The sequence below is a fragment of the Musa acuminata genome, chromosome BXJ3-2, assembly GCF_036884655.1.
Source record: "Musa acuminata AAA Group cultivar baxijiao chromosome BXJ3-2, Cavendish_Baxijiao_AAA, whole genome shotgun sequence".
Lineage (NCBI taxonomy): Eukaryota > Viridiplantae > Streptophyta > Magnoliopsida > Zingiberales > Musaceae > Musa > Musa acuminata.
Window position 1 is genome coordinate 22,522,501 of NC_088350.1, and position 14,844 is coordinate 22,537,344.

The window sequence follows — 14,844 nt, forward strand, 5'->3', positions numbered from 1 at the left end:
TTGGGGCTAGCTCTGACAAGCTGGTATCAAAGCTTGGTTTTAGGATCTTTTGGCAACGATGACAGTAACAAAGATCGTTGTCGAGAAATTCGATAGAAATGTCAACTTCGGCATGTGGCAACTCAGGTCATTCTGGTTCAAGACGGAATTGATTTGGCACTATAGGGAGTTGAGAACATTCCAGATGGTACGTCAAAGGAAGATCTTGCGGGTATGGATAAGAAAACCCGATCAAGCATTATTCTAAATCTCTCTAACGAGGTTTTACGGGAGGTAGCTACGGAGACTACAACAAAGAGCATGTAGGACAAATTTAAAGCCTTGTATATGAAGAGGACAGTGGAGAATCGTCTCCACTTGAAACAGAGTTTGTATATGCTTCGGATGACTGAAGGTATATCTATGCTCTCACATCTTGATAAATTTGATTCCTTAGTTATGGATTTGGAGAATATAGATGCGAAAATTGATGACGAGGATAAGGCCCTATTACTTTTATGTTCTCTTCCCTAATCCTTTAAGTATTTTCGTGATATTATGATTTATGGAAAAGAAATAATTTTGTATCAGAAAATTAAATCTGCACTAAAATCTAAGGAGCAGATAGACAGGGATATCATTGGGGAAAGTAGAGGGAATTAGGCTGAAGGTCTGATTGCCAGGGGTAGAATGGATAAAAGAGAATTTGACAGTAGTAGATCTAAATCTAGATCTAAATCCTGACATAGAAATTTGGAGTGTAGATATTGTCATAAAATGAGGCACATTAAGACTGATTGCTTTAAATTGAAAAATAAATTAAAGCAAAAAGGAAAAATTATTGAGAAAACTACTGAGTCCGCTGAAACTAGTGTAGCAACTGATGAGAACGTTGGAAATATTTTTTTGCTACTGATAACAGGACGAGGTCTAAAAATGAATTGATTTTAGATTCGGGTTGTTCTTATCACATGTGTCCTAATAGAGATTTGTTTTCCACATATGAATCTTGTAACGGTGGAATTGTTTTGATGGGCAATAATACCGTGTGTGATGTTGTTGGTAGAGGTACAATCCGAATTAAAATGCATGATGGTATTGTGAGGATGCTCACTAATGTTAGACATGTTCCTGATTTAAAAAAAGAATCTTATCTCTTTAGGCATCCTAGAGGCCCTTGGGTGTAAATACGCAACTGAATGTGGAGTTATGAAAGTTTCTAGAAGTGCTCTTGTTATTATGAAAGCTTGTAGGTCTGGTAGCTATTTTGCAGGGAACTATTGTCACAGGCTCAATTGCAGTCTCGTCATCATCATTATCTGATTCTGACATCACCAAATTATGGCATATACTTTTGGGTCATATGAGTGAAAAATGTTTGAGTATATTGAGCAAAAGGGGTCTTCTTTGCGGACAGAGTATTGGGCCACTGGATTTTTGTGAACACTGCATTTTTGGAAAGCAGAAAAGAGTCAGCTTCAATTCTCCGACAGTTCACAAAACGAAAGGTACTCTTGACTATATTCATTTAGACCTTTGGGATCCAACTCATGTTCAGTATAAGGGTGGTGCTAGTTATATGTTGACTTTCATTTACGATTATTCCGGAAAAGTTTCGGTTTATTTTCTGAAGCATAAAAATGATGTTTTTCTAACATTTAAATAATGGAAGGCTTTGATTGAGAAGCAAACATGTAAACAGATTAAGTGGCTTCGAATAGATAATGGCATGGAATTTTATGAAGGTGACTTTGATGAATTCTACAAAAATGAAGGAATTGTTCGGTATCGCACTGTTAGGATAATGCCTCAGCAAAATGGTGTGATCGAACGTATGAACAGAACACTCTTGTAGAAAGCAAGGTGTATGATCTCAAATGCAGGGTTGACAAAGGACTTTTGGGTAGAGGCGATTAATATAGCCTGTTACGTTGTTAACCGCGATCCTTCTACAACACTTAACTTTAAAACTCCAAAGGAAGTTTGGTCAAGTACTCCTGCTGATTACTTTGATTTAAAAATTTTTGGGTGTCCAGCATACATGAATGTAAATGAAGGAAAATTAGAGCCTCGAGCGAAAAAGTACATTTTCCATGGGTGTACTTATGGGGTGAAAGGATACAGATTATGGTATTTTGATCCCAAATCCCCAAAATTTGTAATCAGTAGAGATGTTACTTTTGATGAATTATCTATGCTATCTTCCAAAGAGGAATCTACTAGTTGTACAAATGATAGTGCGCAGAAGTAGGTGGAGCTTGAGATTGGTAATTCATATTCTTTTAAGTCGAACTCTTCTACTCAAAGAATGCCAATAGATGGTCCCGAGTCTACTGACGAAGATGATCTAGAGAAAGAGCAATATTCCATAGCCAAGGATAGACTACGGAGAGATATTCGACCACCACAAAGATATGCAAATTTGATTGTATATGCTTTGTCTATTGCAAAAGAAACAAGTGAAGTTGGTGAGCCTACTACTTACTCAGATGTAATTTCTTATGATAATTCCACTAAGTAGTTGATTGCGATGAATGAAGAAATTGAATCTCTCCATCGGAATAGAACTTGGGATCTTGTGAAGCCGCCTTCGGGTAAGAAAATTCATACGAAGGACAATCTAGCTGATATGCTTACGAAGCCTCTTCCAATTTACAAGTTCAAGCAGTGCTTGGACATGGTTGGTGTTCATTGTTGGTGATTTCCCGTTGGTGCTTTTGTCAAGAAGGTAGAGCAAGTTTTGTTAATTGTTAATGTTGGGACATGCCACAGTGGAGATTTGTTAGTTTGGCAAGTCACACATAGTCCCACATCAGGAAAATCAAGTTTGGTATCTCGTGTTTAAACTATAAATAAGGGCTTGGGCTTTGAAGTCAGATGTACCACAAGAAAACCTAATTGTTTGCTTTAGGTTTTTCTTGTTTAGTAGTTTCGTGTTTTATGGCCTAGGAACATCTTCCTAAGGCATTTGTAATAGTCCCTATTTTATAGTAGTGATTTGCTCCTCCTTCGTCCGTGGATATAGGTTAATTGACCAAACCACGTAAATCTGGTGTTCTTGTCGCTTTTATTATTTCTGCTTTATTGACTTTTTTTGGGTTGCCAAATTATCCTTTGGTAAATTTCCTAAGACTAGCTCTAACACTATTGAGTATCGATAGAGGATCATCTACTCTCGGTATCATAAGAGAAATATCCCATATGTTCTTGCTTAGATAAATCCTTAGCTAGGGTCGTTTAGATTGAGAGAGAAAAAGTTCTTCGGATTCTCCGATTAGAGCGAGACTTAAGTATAAATTATATGGGCCTAACAGTACCATGCCCAGTATACGGTCTCTGGGGTATTAGATAGATAATGGACTATAGATACATGGTAACTGAGAATGGACATATCAAATGGATTGGATTCCCCAGTATCGCCCGAGGACTACAGCATAGTGACTTAGTACATCCGTAATCGATGAATCAAGTGAATTATTATGAAGATAATAATTCACTGAGCCGGAATGAGTTCTTATAGGTACGACTCACAGCCAGCTCAATACTGGGCCTAGAGAGCCACACATATATGGTAGGCATTGTGACGAATAGAGGTTCAGATATGAGATATCCGTTGAAGCCCCTATCTTATTGGATATCCAATAAGTCCTTGAATTATTGGATCCTATGGATGAGATCTAATAAGAGCAAATAAGATATTATTGGATAGAGATATACTAATCTAATAGGCTTGGGTAGTTGGATAGAGATCCAATACCCAATAGGGCAGGATTCATTATGGTTAAGTTGACAAGGGACATGTATAAATATGAGGGAACCAAATATTCATAGGCTAGAGCTTCTCTTGGTTACCACCTCCTATTCTTCTCTCCCCTTCTTCTCCTCAGATAGTAGGCCTAGAGATTTGAGGAGCATCGTCGCAGCCCTGCTATATGGATCACCACTAGAGAGGAGGACACTTGACCTCCTTCACTCTCTCCTACAGATCTACATGGCTTTAGGGATATAAGATCTCCCTAGGTAACACAATCTTTTATATACATAGTTTTTAGTTTTGTGGATTTTACGCACTAGTCTTCGTAAAAGGACAAACAGATCATTGTTTTTTATTCTTCCGTCATGCATGTGATGTTGCCCTTAGATTTCCATACATCCTCCGACTTGTAAACCTTTTACAACTTATTTTCAACTATACAAGAGGATAAGTAACTATTATTTAGCCACTCAAGGGATGTTTTTAAAGTCAGTGGAGCCTATTTCAACTATAAGGGTTAGAAGAATCACTTCTTCCCTATAGATTCAGGCCGAGATTGGGGGTTTAATCTCGTCTGGTCAGCACACTACATAGATAACACCCCTTCCTTTTATATATTGAAGGCAGTAAGCTATTAAAGAGGTTTACAGTAAAGATAAATTACTCAAAGTAAAATGCAAACCAGCTTTTAGTGTAGTTCGGTCATCGTGACCTACATCTACTTCGTTGATTCCTCTTCCGTCAAGGCTACCGGCATCCACTATCGATCTTCCTTCAATAGGCAAAGATCAACCTCATTCCTACACCCCTCTTCTCCTTTTCACAGGTTTAGGAGACAACCCTTACAAGCACTCACTCCTCTCTTACAGAATTCTAAACTTAGAGTGGAGGAGGGAATTTCTAAAGAGATTGCAGCAACGTTTCTTTACTTTTAAACTCTTTGTGCTTGTTGCCTTTAACCAAGGATGAGAGGGGTATTTATAGACTTCAAGTTGATTCAAACTTGGAGCCTAAAATTATCTCATCCCGGGTTTCCCGAGCACGGGCAGTACCACTGCCTGGGAGGCTGTGCTGGGTGGTACCACCATCTACAACTTCTCGGAGGTTGTGTCTAGGCGGTACCACTGCCCAAATCGATAGTACCACCGCTTGACATAGTCTCGAAGATTGTGTCACGATGGTGCCACCTCATGAGTCACTGTTTGGGCCTCTCATTGGGCCCAACACAATCCTTACATGGGCCCAACTAGCCCTTAATTGGGTTGGCCTAAATCCAAACCCAATTATGTGCTAACTATGTTTCCTAAGACATATTCTAAGCTAAACAAGTCCATAAGTCTAGTTTCTTCCAGCGAGCTTCCGGCGATCTTCTAGCGAACTTCCGACGAACTCTCGGTAATGTTCTAGTGGACTTTCGGTAAGCTCCTGGACTTCACGACGATCTTCTTGGTGAGTTCTGACGAGCTTCTCTGGCAAGCTCTGAGACTTCTTGGCTGGTTTTGACAAAACTTTCAACGAACGTCCAGACTTCCGACGAACTCTCGAACCCCCAACGAAATCGCATCTTTGACTCCAGGACTTCATTTTGCTTCATGCCTTGCTATTGTAGTTAATCCTGCACATGTAAAATATATTTCGATCTAGACAATTAATACTAAGTATTAATCATGTTGTCTGACATGTCATTGGTCCCTCGACGCTTCGTCTGATTCTTCGGCGCATCGTCCTCTCTTGCGGCCTATTGCCCAATCGACCAGTTGACTCCGCAACTCCGATATCCTTGCACAATATCCGCTCTTCTTGGCCTGATGCCCGAATACATGACCCGAGGCCTTCTATTGATACGTCGACTAATCCTCTAGCTCGATGTCCAATCTTCTGACATGTTTTTCCCTAGCACAACATGATTCTTCTTGCTTTAATTGTCTCATCCTGATCGAAGCATTCTGCATCACTTGAAACACAAATTAAATCATAAACACTTATCAATTAGTTTCATCATCAAAATATAATATTCAACAGGAGATACTCTCTTTCTCTAAAGTTGTTTAAAAGATGGATAAGGACTAGTTGATCGATGTGGGTCTTAACTCGACTCCTCGAGGTACGACCCGAACTTCCCATCATTTCACCTCACCCCTCTTGTTGATCCTTTATAGTCTTGTGATTTTGATCCTCTATAAGCATGAATCTACATTCCCTAAAGAGGAAAGTGCTTGGCTCCTCTTTGGGCATAACGATGGCCTCTTCGGCTCTAGCCACTATTCATGAGTCATTGCTTAAGGTGTTGGGCCAGATTTGATCTGACCATCATGTTATATTAATAAGTCAAGGAAAAAGCATAAACTTATTATGAGGAAGGTGCTCATCATCGAAGGGGCGAGGAACTTATGAAGCCGACTCCCAAGAAGGAGCCTCTTACCTTTGCAGCATTGATGCCTTCAAAGGATCCCCAAAGTTTTCGGTCCTCTTCAAGAAAAAGAGGGGATAGACCGAGTTTGATGTTCAACTTATGCAAGGGTAAGCCTCTGCCCTTCACGGCTATACAAATAGTCAACCTTCCAAACTCGACCCTGAGAGCAAAATTGTAAATGAGATAGGAGGGTTTGCAAGAGGGGCAGAAGGTGTAGGGCAATGGCATAATCTCACAGTAGTATTGTCTTGGGTCATTGTGTTTGGGGGTGGCAAAGCAGATCTACCATTTCCCTTTAGATGTTCTAATTTTGCTACCGTAATGAAGTGTTGGTGAGTTAGGTCATGGCTAGTCCCTTCAATTTTGTATTGCTCACCCATTCATTTTTAATTTACAACATCACCACTATGTAACGACCCTTGTTGATTGTATATGGGATGCTAGTTCTATCATTCACTAGTAGTCTCTCAGAATTGATGATCTTTGGGAAGAGATTAAGGGGTTACAGGAGTGAGGAACTCATTCTATTATTGTTAAGGCGAAGGCTCGAGGGGTCGAGCTGGCATGACAACTGAAGGAAGCTAAGCAATGCCTTATCGACTTCGCCAAGCAATTGAAGGAGGTCCGAAGTAATAACTAGGAAATAGAGGATGAATTTTTATCTCACCTAAGAGATGGACTCGATGAGGACATACAACTAGAGCTCATTGAGAGCAAGTCACAATGATCAATGAGCAGGCTTGGGATCTGAGGAAAGCACTGGAGGCTAAGCGACACATGATACCAAAGTATCAGGAAGAGGCAATCGCTTATTACAAGGCATTCGCTGGGTTTAGGAGGGGTTTGGAGATCTAGAGTAATAATCAAAAAATGGAGGATGACTTATTATAGCTCACCTAAGAGTTGGACTTGATGAGGACATATAACTCGGAACTCGTTAAGTAGGTCGCAATGGCCAATGTATAGGCTTGGGATCTAATGGAAGCATTAGAGGCTGAGTGGCACATGATACTAATGTATCAGGAGGACGTGATCACCGATTATAAGGCATTCATTGGGTTTAGGAGGAGTCTGGAGAGGTCAGGTGTTGTCCACCATCAATTCAGGTACCAAATCATCTTAGCCCATTTCAAGGCAAGGTACCCTAAGTTGGAGCTCGTGGAGGACTCATTCATTAATTATCTTGAGGATCAAGATGTCTCGATGGTGGTGGAAGTGCCTTTTGACAACATGCGACCTTGCCCCAATGCCTAGGATGTCATCTCTTATTGTGCTAGTCTTTTTTTGAGTGTCGAGTCAGTCTACCTGCCTCACCCCTTGTGTCGAGCATGTCCACCCCATTGACCCATTATTTTGATAGGTTAGGGTCTCATTTTGAATGTAGAGGCCTAACCGAGCTATTGTAATCTTTCTTAAAGTAATGAAGTTTTTTTCTTCTTAATTTGCAACACTAGTACCTTAAAGATATACTTAACAACTAATGCCCTAGGGTTGGTAGACTAACGTCCAATGCTCAAGGCATAGTCTTCCCCAACTTATTCCCAAGTGAGGTATTAGGGGTAAAACTTCTTCAAATTTATAATATGTCATGTTCTTGACAACATCATACCTTTTGTTTTCCTAAGGTGGTATGTTCCATCTCGAACAACCTCGGTGGCTCAATATGACACATTCCAATTTGGCACTAGTTTTCCTTGGGGCCTAGTCGGGTCACTAACTTCAACTTTGTGAAGCACCAGGTCCCCTAGTCCAACTCCTCGAGGGTGAACACTTCGGTTATATAACTTGGCAATTATCTTTTTGTATCTCAGTGCCCGTATGTGTGCTTCTGCATTGACCTCATTGATTGGGTCAAGTTTAGTAGTAAGTCCTTTTTTGAAGGTTTCCTTGTCAAAGTTCTCAACCTGAGATATCTGGAAGGCTATCTCAAGTAGCAAGACAACCTTGGTATAAAAAAAATAAGTTGAATGACGATTCTCCTAACTCGATCTTAGGTGTCGTCTCAGTGGTTCATAAGATGCCAGGCAATTTATCCACCTAGGTATCTTTGTCTCCAATGATGTACTTTTTAACTCTTTGATAATGGCTCGGTCGGTGACCTCGGTAAGATCATTGGTTTGAGGATGAGCCACTGAGCTGAACCTTAGTTAAACCCCATAAGATTGACAGAATTTCTAAAACCTCGTATTATTGGATTATGTCCTATTGTTGGTGATGAGGGCCCTTGGATTCTGAACCGGGTGATTATATTTTTCCATACGAATCCCTCGACTTTCTTCTTGGTGATTAATGCTAGTGGCTTAGCTTTCATCCACTTTGTGAAATAGTTTACTCCCATGATACGGAACCTTCGTTGGCTTGAGATTGAAAGAAAGGGTCCAGGGAGGTCCATCCCTCGATCGGGCTTAGAGGAACTACCGATTAATGTTGTATCCGAGCAAACTTTTGGCACATGTGGCATCTTTGGGCATAGATTATTGCATCATTGTGTAACATCGATTAATAGAACCCATACCTGAGCACTTTAAAGGCAAAGGTCTATCCATCAATAGACTCCCCATAGATACATTTATGTACCTCGACGAGCACCCTCTTGACCTCTTTGGGTGTTAGGTATTTGAGAAGTAATTGGCTAAAGAACTTATGATATATATAATTATTAATTATTCAATATCATGCTTGATAATACTTGACTCTTTGGGTCATTGCGGGATCAATCAAGAGCATCCCATCTCTTATGTAGCATAGGACTTCATCCATCTAGCTAGGTTTTTCCCTAACCATGGACATGCCATGCTTTTCAATGGTTCTGGCTAGTAACATCTCAACCAATGATTAGCGCTCTCTTAGAGCCCGAGTGGATGCTAACCTGGTGAGCATTAGCTTGATTGTATTCTTTGTGAGGGTCCTGTAATACATTGATTCGGGAGAAACTATGAGCTAATTTTTATACCTAGTCGAGATACTTCGCTAGGGTCATATCTCAAGCCTTGTAGCTCCTCTCCACCTGGCTCATGACAAGTTGCAAGTCACTGAGCATTATCAAGTCTTGAACTTAAAGCTCTTGAGCAAGCTGAACTCTTAAGAGAAGTGCTTCATATTCTGCTTCATTATAGGAGATCGTAAATTTAAACCAGAGGGCTTGTTCATGCACTTGTTTATTTAGGCCCTTTAAGACGAGTGTGGCATCACCTCTTTCCAAGGTGGCGAAACTATCCATGAACAACATCCATGCTGAGGGGGTGCAACTGTCGACCTCTAGTAAGGGAGCTTTGAGGTAAAATCTATCAATGTTTGGGCCTTTATGGTAGTCCTCATTACATATTGAATGTCAATCTCATTTATCTCTACTAACCACCTTAGTAGTTACCTTGAGACGTTGAGCTGAGAAAGGACTTGTCTGAGTGGCTAGTTAGTGATCATATATATGGCATGTGTTTGAAAATAGGGGCAAAGATTTCTTGCCGCCAATATAAATGCAAATGCAAACCTCTCGATAGAAGGTATCATTCCTTGGGCTCGCTTAGAATATGACTATCATAGTAAATAAGGTTTTGAACACCTGATTGAATAAGCATCGAGTTGACAACCAAGTGCAAGATAAAGACTTGGAGTTTCACCCAAGGTAGAGGAGAGTTGTGATAATTGGTCGAGGTGGTGCTTTAGCCTATTGAAAGCCTCCTAACACTCCTTGGTCAATAGAAAGCCCTTTGGGTTTTTTAATACCCGAAAGAAGGATAGGCAATTATCACTTGATTGAGATAGGAATCAATTGAGTGTTGCTACATGCCCAGTTACTTGTTAGACTTTCCTTACTGATCGAGATGGGTGCATCTCCATATGGCTTGTACCTTCTCATGGTTTGCATCTATTCCCCTTCAAGTGCATGATTAATCTAATAAACTTTTCCAAGCTGACTCTAAAAGCACATTTGGCCAGATTAAAGCACACGTTGAACTTCTTTAGCATTTGAAATGCCTCGGCCAAGTTCGCCAAATGTGAGTCAGCCACAAGCAACTATCATCTTCCTTTATCATTAATGCTTGAACATCTCGTTTACCATCCTTTGGGACGTTGCCCTTGAATTTTTCAACCTGAATAATATGACTTGGTAGCAATGCATGCCTAGATTGATGATAAAGTGTATTCCTAATCCTTTGGTGTCATCCTTATTTGGTTATATCTCAAGGATGCGTCTATAAATGTGATGAGCTCATGACCCGAGATAACATTAACCAACTAATCAATATAGGGAAGAGGATAGTTGTCCTTCGGATATGCATTATTGAGATTGGTATAATCAATACATATCTTCCAATTTACATTAGACTTTTTAATAAGTATAATATTAGCAAGCCATTAGGGGTACAACATCTAGGCAATAAATCATACTCTTAATAGCTTATCTACCTCATTGCTTATTGCTTGTTGGCAATCATGAGCAAACTTATGAGGCTTTTATTTCACTAAATGTGTCTTGAGAAAAATATTCAAGTGATACTGGGCTATATATGGGTCAATTCTTGACATGTCTCTTGGAGATCATACGAACACATTGATATTTTTACTAAAGAAATTGATGAGTTTTACTTGTTTCTCCATGGAAAGTGTTGCCTCTACCTTGACAACTTGATTAGGATGGGCTTTGTCTAGGGATGCTTCAATCAGCGATTCCATCAGCTCCAGATACAAGAGGGACTTAGCAAAACTTTAGAGTTCCATAGGCGACACCTCGGATTGGGCCTTCTTCGATAGGGAGACCATTGTAAGGTAGCACTAGCATGACTCCCTTGGGTTCCTCCTTGACTCTCCAATGTCAATCCTCATCGGCAACTTTATCACTATATGGTAGGTCAATACCATTGCCCTAAGCCTGTTCAGCATGGGCCGACCTATGATTATATTATATGCCGAGAGGATATTAACCACCATGAATCTAACCATCATCATTTTAGAGAATGGCTCATCTCCAAACATGACATGTAGGTTCACAGTCCTGAGAGGAGAGATCGAGTCGCTAGTAAACCCCATTAGCGAAGAAGTCATGGGATGAGATCATTAGTCGAGAGCCCGAGTTTGTGGAAAGCATCAAAGTAGAGGATATCAACAGAGCTACCTACATCAATCATGACCCTCTTTACTCGAGAATTGATCATCCTCACAGAGACTACTAAGGCATCATCATAGTTTGGATTAAGGTACTTCATATCTTCCTCTTTAAAGGTTATTTTTGAGTCATCTCCCATTCATAAGTGTTTTTCAATGATAGCTCGAGCTAAACTTTATGACCCGAGGAGCTATCTCCTCCTAAGGTGGGTCTACTAATGATGATGTTAATCTATCTCTCTACCAGTCCTTGAGGTCAGGGTGAAAGTTCTCGGTGCCTCCGGACGAATTGCCCGAGGTCTCTTCGACGAGTGAGTTCTTTAATTTGTTCTTTTAAGTTATGACAATCTTAAGGGTCTTTTAAAAGTCCCTTCTCTTTTATCTGTAAAAATACTTCTATTCTAATCATATTCAGGGAGAGGTCAACTCAGATCTTAAGCGAGGTAACTCGGGTCGAGATGGATTGTAACTACTCATGTCTCGACCTTTTGCATGTCTTTTCACACTTACCTGAGATCATTGCATCAGTGGCAATGTATTGACTAGACCTCTGGAGTACCTTAAGTATCATCACTGGTAGCCTTCACTACTGACCAAAAAGGGCAAGAGGGCTTAAGTCCTATCATAAAGGCCAATATTATGAGTAACAAATGAGCATCTTGTATGCCTCAGATTTTGTTGGTAAATCAAGCGATGAAGTTTGAGAGTGTTTCCTCCTCCCCTTAAGTTCAAAAAGCATTGTTGCCAATGGTCTTAGGTGCACATTCCTGAGGAAGTGAAGCTTGAACTCCTTTATGAGTTGAGCGAAAAATTTGATAGAGAATGACTTCAGATGGGTGTACCATTCTCATATCAAGCCTTATAATGTGGTTGGGAATACACGACACATCGGAGTGTCTAAAGTACTATACAATACTATTTGGGTGTGAAAAGTAATGATGTGCTCTAACGGATCAATACTACCATTAAAGGCCTCCGATGGTGGGAGGTAGAAATTGGTCGAGATTAGTTTCTCTTGGATGTCCTGGTGAACGGTGATTGTCCCAAGGTAGGGATGGATGACCCCTTCCCCTCTGAATGGTTGAAATTTTTATCACATCTCCTCCAAATGTTGATCCATTTACCATAGCTAGATCCTCAAGAAATCATCGATCGAATCTACCGACTAGGTCTGGGATTCAAGTGGAGTAGAGTGGTGTGACAATCTGCTGAACTCTATGGTTGGAGAGTGGGATACTCCCTCAGTTGGCAGTTCGATGGGTCTCATATGCTCTTGAGATATTAGCATTGCATCAGGTGGGGGAACCCCAACGAGCACCGATGCTGGTGGCGGTTGAGTTGCTGACCGTGATTGAGATGGTGGCATCGCCTATTGGGCTAGCTAAGGCAAGAGCGAAGCAATGACTTGTATAATACAAAACATCTACACCTTTTAAGTGGGGTTTAAGAACACCTCTACGAGGACGAGCAGGTAACTTAGGGTCACCCTTGAGGGCGAGAGGCCTGAGTTATTAAACAAACACCAGTATCGCATCGGTGTTTGCACCGAGGTGGATAGATTCACATGTAGAAAGGATAGTTGTTACCTCCCCTGAGTGAAAGTATTATGGGTTAGGGACTGAACCTCCTCGCTTAAACATTTATCAAGAAGGTTGGTAGGCAGACGTTCCTACGAAATCAGACCATCTTTCTATCACCAAAATGATGAGAAAAAAAGTTGTTGATATTTGTGTCAGCCTAACATAGTCCAGTCTCGTATGCGTAGAGTTGTTCAAGGTGCCTTTGAGGTGGAAACAATGAGATCCTGAGATGCTACCTACACGAAGAATAAGGTTGGGGGAGATTTCCCGATTTGGTCTTATCGACACCCAAGTTAGTAACCTCCAACCTCCGAGTGCTAGAACGAGTGATCTAAAAAAGATAAATCTCATTCTCATTATGTTAACGATTTATTTTTATACCTAGTCGAGGGGGGGTAGAATATTTTATGAAATGTTTCACGTCGAGGGAATACTCCATGAAATGTTTCACGTCGGGGGTAGAATATTTTATACCATAGCTTGAGGTCTATGGTTTAATCCTATTAGACCTTCTCTTAAGTTTTTGTTCTTTTTTTTCCTCTTAGAATATTATATATATATATATATATATATATATATATATATATATATATATATATATATATATATATATATATATATATATATATATATATATATATATATATATATATATATATATATATACCTCAAGCTATTCTTTTAATTTTTCCCACCAAGGCTAAGAAAGAAGAAGGTTTACTATTCCTTAGCACACTTAATCATTAAAGAACATGGTCTTTCACAAATATCTTTATTTTTTAAGTTAAATCAGGTAAGAATAAGTTTAATTCACTATAAAATAATTATCGTATAAATAGTCATATGCATAATGTATTTCGAAAAGCATATTTTGAATGATATGATTGTTATGAGCTAAATGTAAATGTATATAATTTGTAAGCATAAAAATATATAAATTATAATAAAAATATCTTATATGCATGCAATGTAGGAGTGCATGTGTTTTCTATAACGTGCGGTGTGAGAGTGCACAAATATGTTACAACATACAATGTATGTATATGCTATGACATGCAATGTGGGAGTGTATGGATATGTTATAATATGCAATGCATGTATATGTTATGACGTACAGTGTGGGAGTACATGTATGTATTATAATGTCTAATATGAAAGTACACATATATATTATAATGTGTAGTATAGAAATGCACATATGTATTATGATGTATAGTGTGGGAGTACACGTATATATTATAACGTATGTGTAAGTGTACGTATATATTATAATGTGTGGTGTGGGATTATACTTATATATTATAATGTGTGGTGTAGGAGTACATGTATATATTATAACATACGATTTGGGAGTGCACATATATATTACGATGAAGTGCAATATGAGAATACACATATATGTTATAATATGCAGTATAGAAGTTCATGAATTTGTTATATTTCCTACATGTACATATAAGTATTTTAAATTATTTTATCATATAATTTTACATCCTTATTGTGCATATACTGTGTAGTAGGGTTACGCTTGCTAAAAAAGTTGTAGGATGAGATATTTACCATTAAATATTTTATGCCCATGATTTATATATATATATATATATATATATATATATATATATATATATATATATATATATATATATATATATATATATATATATATATATATATATATATATATATATATATATATATATATATATATATATATATAGTGATTACTCACTATTGACCCTATTTTGTAGATAAAAATACTAGAACCTCATTCAAGTGATTAGGTAGGAAACTGAACATGTGAAACTTATGCTAACGCAGATATGAACGATACCTATGGGTATTTTGTGTATAAATTTTGAAAAAATTATATTATATTTTTCTTTTGGTTAAGGGTTATAGTTATATACAGGTGTCAAAATCACTATGTATAGGAAAAACTCTTGTTTAGTATATTAGCATGTTTCAATTTTAAAATTATCTATTTTTTGTTACACTCCTATTGATAACAGCAA